The sequence below is a fragment of the Hylobates moloch genome, unplaced genomic scaffold (genome assembly GCF_009828535.3).
Source record: "Hylobates moloch isolate HMO894 unplaced genomic scaffold, HMol_V3 SCAFFOLD_10, whole genome shotgun sequence".
Classification (NCBI taxonomy): Eukaryota; Metazoa; Chordata; class Mammalia; order Primates; family Hylobatidae; genus Hylobates; species Hylobates moloch.
This window is the reverse complement of record NW_026652285.1, coordinates 12,816,507-12,825,174: the sequence shown is the minus strand read 5'-3', so window position 1 is coordinate 12,825,174 and position 8,668 is coordinate 12,816,507. Positions and strand designations below refer to the sequence as shown.

Sequence of the window (8,668 nt, the reverse complement as noted above, 5' to 3'; positions counted from 1 at the left end):
AGCAACTTTTTTTTAACTAGATAATATTTACAAGAGAGTTATATTTGTCAAGAAATTTCATTTGTCTCCTAGTCAAAACTCTTAATAACCAAATTTAACACATCTAATTTATGACTTATTTTATATATTTGTTGTGACAAGATCCCCCATTAATTTTACCATTAGAAGGAAAATCTACGTTCAATATACAATAAACGCCATTTAATATACAATAAGCACAACTTATTTCTAGTCTTTTAAGGATATTATCTATGTATTTCTCTAGTGATTTCAGTGATGTTACCTTACTTGTCTGGTAAATCATTATCAAATAAATGACTGCAGTCCACAACTTCTCCTCCTGGGCCAATTTGGTCTCTGGACTGAAGACTTACTATTAAGTGATAGAAATATTACTAAGATTCGTACAACTAGAAAGAATTATTATAATCAAAAATTTCTATCTTTAGAAGACATCTGACTTAGCTTATTTTAATACTTTAGAATGACCTCTTTGGTTTCTACTAACATTTATAATTTGTTTTCCCATAGATATTTCCCTTTAGGAGTAATATTAGAATTCTAAAGTTTTCTACACTTTATCATGTTTATGGAAGAAGCCTAATTTCTTCTTACCATAGTAATGGGGCATAGCAGAGTCACTACTGTACTTAAGAGGCATAACATATTAAGAGTATATTCATGTACAAAGGAGTTTGGAAAGTCCACATTAAGTTTAATACTTGATAATCTCACCATCTAAAAAATACACTGGGCTGGGCATGGTGGCTCACGCCTGTAATCCCAGCACTTTGGGAGGCCGAGGCGGGTGGATAACAAGGTCAGGACATTGAGACCATCCTGGCCAACATGGTGAAACCCCATCTCTACTAAAATACAAAAAGTATCCAGGCATGATGGCCTGTGCCTGTAGTCCCAGCTATTGGGGAGGCTGAGGCAGGGGAATCACCTGAACCTGGGAGGCAGAGGTTGCAGTGAGCTGCAATTGCACCACTGCACTCCAGCCTGGTGAAAGAGCGAGACTCCATCTCAAAAAAAGAAAAAAAAATACACTGTATTCTAGCAAGAGGGCCATCCTGGTATTCCAGCAAGAGAGCAATCCTTGGATTCCATGAGTTTTAACAGGACACCGTTATCCAGTGTAGTACAAAACCACCACAAAAAATGAAGAAGCAAGAGATGTGAATTCTAGAGCAAGCTCTAGTAACCAGTTTAGCACTGTAAACTTGAACAAAACACTTAATAAACAAGGTTTAGACAACCCCCGTCTGAATAATGAGAAAGTTAGCTTAATTGACATCACTGAAGTCCTTCTTTGTTGCTCCAATTTTGTTTAATTCTAGTAAGTCTCCCAAAAGACAGAAAGAGGTACAGTCAAACTTGACTATAATCCAACTTCTTAAATAATAGGTTAGCACAAAGAGTATTATTACATCTAATGACCCTTCATTCAAAGAAGGGTCTCAAGATTCTGAAATCTTCCAGTTCTGTGAACATTTTGAAAGATCAGTTCAACATAGAGCTCCTTTACATTAAGTCCCATTTAGAGGACAGAACACTACGAAAACCTACTCAGCAAATGTAAACAAAACATTATTATCAAAACTGTACTAGACAACTATATGAATCAGTTTTTAAATAGATAAAATAAGTGAAATGCTTACCAAAATACAATCACGGTAGAAACAATGTATTTTCTCATTAGCTTTGTTTAGAATAATAGTAAGATTCAAAGCTAAAGAATTTCATGGGCTTCAATTTACATTTCCAGAATGCTGTGTTAATAGCATAGCTATTAACTGGTTAAATGAATTACATACCCACCATGGACTATCATATAACATTAAAAATGCTATAGATTTTGCAAGCCTTAATGCAAAGTAGAAAAAAAAAAGTAACAGTGCTATAGAAATGTATTTATGGGCCAAAAAAAAGATGTTTATGATAAATTTAAACCAGTTTTTAAAAATTCAGTATAATCTCATTTTTTAAAAAAATACATAGAAAGGGTATACATTCGAGTGATAACAATGACAATACAGTAGATTTCCCATGCTCAAATGATCCTCCCACCTCAGCCTCCCAATGTAGCTGGGACATAACAGTTTTAAACAAGGAAAAAAGTTTATACTCCTTGAATCAATTATCTCAACTTGGGAGATCTTTTTCTTCGTACCAGCAATGATTCTAAAAAAGAATAAAGCAAAGTATACAAAAACGTTTGCAAGTTTCAATGTTATAATAGCAAAAAAATTTTTTTAATTATTGTTGTGATATATCTATATACTTCATCCTTTAAAAATCATTAATTACGGCTGGACACGGTGGCTCACGCCTGTAATCCCAGCACTTTGGGAGGCTGAGGTGGGCAGATCACCTGAGGTTGGGAGTTGGAGACCAGCCTGACCAACATGGAGAAACCTTGTCTCTACTAAATATACAAAAAAAAAAAAAAAAAAAAATTAGCCAGGAGTGGTGGCGCATGCCTCTATTCCCAGCTACTTGAGAGGCTGAGGCAGGAGAATCTCTTGAACCTGGGAGGTGGAGGTTGCAGTGAGCCAAGATCGTGCCATTGTACTCCAGCCTGGGCAACAAGAGTGAAACTCCATCTCAAAAAATATATATAGATATAGATATAGATAATTACAAAGATTATAAATACTAAAAATGATTATGGTAAGTGAAAGAAAGCAAAGTAGAAATTTAATCTTTGCTGGAATTAAAGACATAAATATATACATTTTATATACATATTTATGTATATAAAAATACTAGAGGGGAATACAGTTTTTAAAGTTAGTCCTCTAGTGTTCTTTTCTCCATTTTCCAAAAAGTATATATACCTACTTACAATTATTTGTTAGAGGGCTAATTCTGAAAGAACTGGAACTCATTCTGTTTTTGAATGACAGAACTAAAGAATCATAATGTTTGAGTCCAGCCTCCCTCTCTCTTATTAATGGTCCTATTATGAACAGCAGATTCACACAAGAGCTTTAAATAAATACATATATATATATACATACACACATATTTAAGAGTAAAACATTTGTTTTCTATGTAGTATCATCCAGTAGGTATAGTTCTTTCTTTTTTCTTTTTTTTTTTTTGAGACAGAGTTTCACTCTTGTTGCCCAGGCTGGAGTGCAATGGTGTGATCTCGGCTCACTGCAACCTCCGCCTCCTGGGTTCAAGTGATTCTTCTGCCTCAGCATCCTGAGTAGCTGGGATTACAGGCATGGGCCACCACACCTGGCTAATTTTGTATTTTCAGTAGAGATGGGGTTTCTCCATGTTGGTCAAGCTGGTCTTGAACTCCTGACCTCAGGTGATCTATCCGCCTTGGCCTCCCAAAGTGCTGGGATTACAGGTGTGAGCCACCGTACCTGACCTCCAGTAGGTATATTTCTAATGTCTAACAAAGTCTGCTATTTATATAAATGCAAATTCACACCTAGTAAAACTATTTTGTTACTACTAGACAGTAGTTGGCAAGCATTATGTAACATAAATTGAATCAAATACAGAAGAAACACTTATATGTGAAAGTACTGTTATGACTGAATTTATTTTTGAGATTTTTTTTTTTTTTTTGCTCCCTTCTCAATCTAAGGATGACAGGAATTATCAGTAATGCTGTAGTGTAGATCAGGGATCCCCAATTCCCAGGCCATGGATGGATGGGGTATTGGTCCAGGGTCTGTTAGGAACCAGGCCGCACAGCAGGAGTGAGTAGCGGGTGAGTAAGCATTACCGCCTGAGCTCCGCCTCCTGTCAGATCAGTGGCGACATTAGATTCTCATAGGAACACAAACCCTACTGTGAACCACACACACAAGGGATCTAGGTTGCCTGTTCCTTATGAGAATCTAATGCCTGATGATCTGTCACTGTCTCCCATCACCCACAGATGGGACCATCTAGTTGCAGGAAAACAAGCTCAGGGCTCCCACTGATTCTACATTATGGTGAGTTGTATAATTAGCTCATTATATATTACAATGTAAATAATAATAAAGTGCACAATAAATGTAATGCATTTGAATCATCTTGAAACCACCCCCACTGCAGCCTGGTCTATGGAAAAACTGTCTTCCATGAAACCGGTGCCTGGTGCCAAAAAGGTCGGGGAGTGCTGGTGTAGATACTTCCCTAGGATAACCAGAGTAGAGCTTTGCTATGTGGCTACCCTGGTAGTTCTCCATGAACCCAATTCACTGCCTTGTGAAATGAAGTCCTTCAAGTACCTTCAGTAATTAAAACCTCTATGATGGGTTCATAACAAAATAATCTTATTCTAAGTTCTGCTTTATCATGAAGTGTGACAGTCCTATTGGATTTTTCTTTTTTCTTTTCTTTTTTTTTTGAGACAGGGGCTTGCTCTTGTCAGCCAGCTGGAGTGAAATGGTGTGATCTCGGCTCACTGCAACCTCCGCCTCCCGGGTTCAAGCGATTCTCCCGTCTCAGCCTCCAGAGTAGCTGGGATTACAGGTACTCGTCACTATGCCCAGCAAATTTTTTGTATTTTTAGTAGAGATGGGGTTTCACCATGCTTGCCAAGCTGGTCTTGAACTCCTGACCTCAGGTGATCCACCCGCCTCAGCCTCCCAAAGTGCTGGGATTACAGGCATGAGCCCCTATGCCCGGCCACATTTTTCTTCTTTAATTTAAGAAGCCTCCAAGATGAACAGTGTCCTTCCATACTATGCAACTTGATCAAATCTTTATCAATTCTTAAGAAAGGTCTCAGCAAATTTTATATGAAGGCTTTCCCTCCAGGTCAATTCAAGACACCTAAATACCATATAAGGCTACTAAGTGCCTCATGAGTAAGGTAACAATTTCTCCCTTTTTCCAGTGTTACACTACCATTGCTCATTCTGTTTTTTTCAATTAGCATAGATTTTAAAGCTGTAAAGCATTAAACATTAAAACAAGTTCAATAGAATGTTGTCTTCTTACTAAAAAAACTAGTTTGAGAATTATTTTCAGTAAACTTTAATAACATCTACAAAGTCTGAACTCAGTGCTCTACTATGTTAGGATACTTTGAAAGAATTATTTCCTAAAGGATCAACAGTTCTTCACGACACACTTTTTTTTTTTTACATTAAAGTTTTTAAAATTAAGTTAACCTGGATCCTAGATTCACTGTAACATTTTACCTGATTCACTTAATTCAGGCCAACACTATGAAGCTACAGTTAACATATTTTGATTTAAAAGGTATTTAGACTTTAGGTCAGTTTGATTCATGTAACTTTAAATTCACACTTACCTACTGTCTTCTAACTGTCCTTTGGCCCAAGTTTGCATAAATCCAACCTCTGATCTATTTGAAATCAACAAAGAAAGCAATGAAAACATTAGTTGGTATCAGAGATTCTCATATCTATAGAGTGACAATAAATTTCCACAATCCATTAGAAATCAAACCTATCATTTAAAGAATTCAGATTTCAAAAACCATGAAACACTGGTGTATTACATTGCCATCATGCAGTCACTTTCTCTCCAAAACTTTTAGACCACTTTAGTCTGTCTTAATAGTTGTTGGTCTTAAGGAATTTATCCGTGAGCCTTGGTTTTCTCATATATGGCAATATGTGAATCCTTATATTTTTTAAGGATTAAATCAGATAATTATGCAAAACTCGCAGAATAGTGCCTGGCACATAAATGGTCAACAAATGTTAGTTGTCGTTATTATTTTTTAACTAACCATTTCAAATGACATGCACACAAAAAAGTATTAATAAGAAGCTAAGAATAAACTGTAGAATCTGGGTTTGCATCAGTTCTGCCACTAATTCATTCAGGAGCAACTCATTTATTCTCTCAGACGCCTCATCTGTAAAAGAGATATAACACTGGCCTGACCCTGAAAGTTACAATAAGGGACAATGTCACCCAAAGCATGCTGGTTTTACTTTGATTACAGTACTTATAGCTGAATACTTTTACAACTGTATGCCATCTGTCTACTTATTTGTGAATTGATAAAAGAAGGAGACCGTATCTTAGTCTTTGTATTTTCCACTCCAACCTGGTAGAACGTTGCATCAGGTAGGTGCTCAATAAATATTTGATAAATTCAATATTACTGCACATCAAAAAAGTCAAATAAATTAACACAATGAAACAGTCACAAGAAACACAAAGAAAAATCCATGCCCCTAAACTACAGTCCCTAGTTATCCAATAAAAAATACGCTTTTCTCTTTGCAAAATAAATGGGTGCTACTAAGTTGGCTATACAGTGGATTCTGCAGAGCAACTCCTCCTCTCCTACTCAGTCCTTCCAATGCGGCATGCTCCCTTTGCCAGCAGGCCTTTGCCCTTCCTTCTCAAGAGGACAGGGTTCATGCCTTTTTCTCCTTTATACAGCCAGGGTTTAGAACAGTAGCACATTAAGTCTTCAATAAACATTGGCTAAATTGAACTAGGGGTAATGTCAGACATTTGACCTATAATTTTTCAATTTGCTGAGTAAGAAAACAGTTCATTTTTATGTGCAACTTGTTTTTTCCAATCCCACTGTCCTTTCTCTCCTGTTGGTTACCCTGTCAGCCCAGAAATACAAGAACTTCTCAGATGCCTTTAAATACCTTGGACTAAGAACTTCTAGCTCAGTTTTCTGCCTTTTTCTTTTTTACAAGGTCAATATATACCTATGCTGTGGTATCATACTACATTAAAAGAGACAATCTCTTAATATATTTAACATTCAATGCTAAATTTACTCTTTTTTTTGTTATTTCAACATGGCACATGGATACATATGTAACAAACCTGCACATTGTGCACATGTACCCTAAAACCTAAAGTATAATAAAAAATATATATATATATATTTAACATTCAATGCTAAATTTACTCTTTTTTTTGTTTATTAATTTCTTTAGCTCTTATGTGAGTTTGTTTAGCATATGCATCTGGGCTAAAATCCCATTACAAAGACTAACAGTATTTTTTACATTATATAAAAGAGAATTCTATAGAAACAAACACACACAAAAAAAACCTGTTGAAAAAGGAATTCCCATTTATGTTCCAATGGAAAGATCCACCCAAAAGACTGTCACCTGGTTATGCTAAGTTACCTTATAAATCCATTATGAAAACCACTTCTAATGTCTTGATCTTGGTCTAATCTTCTAAACGCCCAGGTTGGTGATAAACTGAGCTACAGTTAAGTAGTTAATAGAGCCATCGTACACTCAAAATAATGCTTAATCTTTAACTTTTAATTTTGTCACAGCAGTTTTATATATTATACCATTCTTATCCCTTCGTAACTGCCCTTTAACTGCCACCTTAAAGACTCCAATCACCTAAATAAAAACATTTTGTCCACAAATCCACCAAAACCAGAAAAGGGTACTAAGAAATTTTAAAGGGTATATACATCCTGGCACCTTTTTTTTTTTTTTTTTGCCATTCCAGGTATCAATCATTTCTTAATACTTTTAAATTAACTGGAAATGAAGCACCAGCTCTCATTTAGCTCTAAGTTTCACATATTTAAAACGTTTCATTTTTTTTTAAGTCTACAAAATAAATTTAGACCAGGAATTTTTACCAATGTTTCAGACATACATAAGAAGCTATGCGTGAACCCCTACCAACATACTCAAATATATATATTACTTATATATATTTGAGAATACATATATAGTACATGTATGTATGTATATGCACACATACATATACACATACACACACACACACATATATATAATTTGAAAAGCACTAATATCTACTCACAACCAGTGTCTTTGAGGTGGTTGATGGCACTGGAAAGAAGACGAACACAATGGAGAAATCCAGCACCTTGTTTCTTATGGATCTTCTTGTGATTCTATACACCGATTGTAACTGAATCAAACTTTTCAATATACCTAAAAATGAAAATGGCTGCATGAGTATGTTGGTAGTTATAAGGAGATGGGCGTAAAATTTTTCTTTTGTTCTTTTTATACCCTAAAGTTACAAATATGCTTCAGAGCCTGGCTAGATTATGCAAAATACATGAGTTAATCCACAGGATTGAATATAAAGTTTTTAAAAATCTTGAAAGTAAAAATTTTAAAAACAATTTTAGTATATTTTTATCACATCTGCCACTCTCAAGCTGGGCTATAATTCTAGTTAGTAAAAAGGCTATTTTAGTAGCTAGTGTCTAATAACACTAAGGGAGTTTATTAAATAACTTCTTTCCAAGAAAAAGAATCTTAAAAACTTTTATCACGGCCAGGCTCAGTGGCTCACTCCTGTAATCCCAGCACTTTGGGAGGCCGAGGTGGGTGTATCACGAGGTCAGGAGATCGAGACCATCCTGGTGAACACGGTGAAATCCCGTCTCTACTAAAAATAAAAATAAAAAAATTAGCCAGGCATGGTGGCGGGCACCTGTAGTCCCAGCTACTTAGGAGGCTGAGGCAGGAGAATGGCGTGAACCCGAGGGGTGGAGCTTGCAGTGAGCCGAGATCGCGCCACTGTACTCCAGCCTGCGAGACAGAGCGAGACTCCGTCTCAAAAAAAAAAAAAAACAACTTTTATCACAGTCACATTTTAAGTACATTTCAATGACATGACCTACTTTTCAAGGGATAGTGTCAAGGCTGACAGACCAAAAATCTGACCTACCTGTTATATTTTAAAATGC

The 8,668-nt window shown here is 35.9% G+C and overlaps 1 pseudogene across 3 annotated transcripts in view; it reads right to left on the bottom strand.

Moving 5' to 3' along the window:
- Nucleotides 1–7,903, bottom strand: part of LOC116474324 (uncharacterized) — a 28,862-nt pseudogene extending 20,959 nt beyond the window's left edge. For 2 of the 3 annotated variants that reach the window (XR_009215438.1, XR_009215440.1), the window contains exons 1-3: nt 7,768–7,903; nt 5,279–5,332; nt 289–373 (exon numbers count right to left, since the gene is read on the bottom strand). The product of XR_009215438.1 is annotated as an uncharacterized LOC116474324, transcript variant X1 (transcript). Of the gene's footprint in view, nt 1–283; nt 374–5,278; nt 5,333–7,767 lie in introns of all 3 variants that reach the window. The other variant, XR_009215439.1, reaches the window with a different exon arrangement.
- Between the last annotated feature and the right edge of the window lie 765 nt (nt 7,904–8,668).